The 1966-nt window shown below is 32.6% G+C and overlaps 1 pseudogene; it reads right to left on the reverse strand.

Moving 5' to 3' along the window:
- Positions 1 to 830: 830 nt before the first annotated feature.
- On the reverse strand, positions 831 to 1541 carry LOC101045423 (RAD50-interacting protein 1 pseudogene; annotated as a pseudogene).
- Positions 1542 to 1966: the final 425 nt, after the last annotated feature.

A 1966-nucleotide genomic window follows, 5' to 3' on the forward strand; every position in this document is an offset into this window, starting at 1 on the left:
TCTGGGAGGTTATGTAACATAAGGAAAGTCACACAGCAAGTAAGTACCAAATCTAGATTTAAACCAAAGTTCCTTTCTTCTATTTTATCCTCAGAGTAGAGTTAGAACTGAAGAGTTTCAGTGGTAAAATGCTGTCTTCATTGAAAGTGAAATGTCACTTGTCTTGTAATCACCAACTGTCACTGTAGTTGGCTTTAAATACAATTTCACAGGTTTGAATTTCCTTTGCTACTGCTTCTGCCTCTTCTTCCCTTTGTCCTTCATCCTCTTCATTTTTATCTTCCCTGAATCTATACTACATAATAGTGTCATGTCTGCATGAATTTTTATAGACATCTTAACCCTCGAGAGGTTTAAGCAATATATTTTACAAAGGAAGCATTTGGCTATAGGTGGGTATTTAAATAATCTTTACACCATTTTAATAGCTAGCTTCTGTGTGCATTTCAAGCCAGGGAAAATGTTTAAATATTTTATGGCTTCACCATTATTTTCTCAATGTGAACACAGTATGGAGGGTGTGAATGGGAAAGAATCAAGGGGAAAGAATTATACTAATTTATGGTCTCTGTCCTAATGCTGTGAACTAATTCAGACAGCAGTACAATTCACTGTACTAAATAACATAGTTTATAACACTCACAATACATAATTCCAAGTACACAGATAACTGGTTAGTTTGTATTTTATATATATATTTTTATATATATAAAAAATATATATATATAAAATATATATTTTATATATATATTTTATATATATATTTGTATTTATATATATATATAAAATATATGTATTTTATATATATATATATATTTTTTTTTTCTATAAAGTTTTCCAGTTTCATTAATTCAGAATTTCATCATTCATCATTTAACTAGAAATCAAACTGGCGGATTCTTAAAAAGCAAAAAAAAAAACCTTTTTCTGAAAGACATTATTTTCCAGTATTAGGCCAATTGGTCCTCAAATTAAGTAGAATCTCAACATCTTGTTGAGCCAGTTTGTATATTCCAACTTCATTTAATGCTGCTGTGGCAGGACGTTGCCCTGAAGCTGACTGCAGGACTTCTTTCAGGAGTAGTGCAGAACCGACGTTCAAAATCAAAACAATACAGGCTTCTTTTATATGTTTAAAATAATTTTCAGGTCTGTTGCAATAGTGAGAAAACAAAGGGAAAAGATTCCAAGTCATATCAAACTGCAGCTGAGCTGCTCCTCCTTCATTGAAGTGATTAGTAAGAATTATTTCTTGGTAGATGTATACATCCAGCTTCTCGACAAGCATTTGCCAAAACATTTTAAATAAGGAGAAACAGAGCTGCTGCTCCAGCTGCAGTAAATGGTCTCGTAGCGTCAGCAGTAACGGGCAGGCTGAACTGGACAGGGACATGACTGCCTGCTCTGACTGAGACGGCAAGGACAACCACCTTTCCTTTTTATACAATTTGGCAGCATCTTTAACATCTCTAAACACATGGTCTACTTGACGGGTCAACATATCATGCTTTAAACGCTCTAAGAGGTTAATCATGTCATCAAAGACATGATTATATATAAAAAGATATATATATATATATATCTTTTTCCCCCTTATTGTAATCAGGTATACTTTCTAAGGAAAATTTTCAAGCAAGGTTTTGAAAAAGGCAGAATAGAAAATGCATTTCTGGTAATTAAACACTGGCCTTGTCTAAGCAAGGCATACTTCGAGTCAAAAATAAAATGATCTGATAGAGATATTAGTGAAAAGTAGATTTTGCATGTCACTCTTCAAGTCCCACTGCAAAGCACATGCACTCTGTAAGTATGATCTGGGGCTACTTACTTGCTTACAAATATTTTTTTTCTCATTTCTCAAATGAAGAAAAGGAAAAAATGCAAGTTTATCTTGAAGAATGAAATAAACTAGCATTTTAAAAGTGTTTTTCACTATAACCCATAAATAGTGGGTATTTATTTCATT

The sequence above is a fragment of the Saimiri boliviensis genome, chromosome 12, assembly GCF_048565385.1.
Source record: "Saimiri boliviensis isolate mSaiBol1 chromosome 12, mSaiBol1.pri, whole genome shotgun sequence".
Taxonomy (NCBI): domain Eukaryota; kingdom Metazoa; phylum Chordata; class Mammalia; order Primates; family Cebidae; genus Saimiri; species Saimiri boliviensis.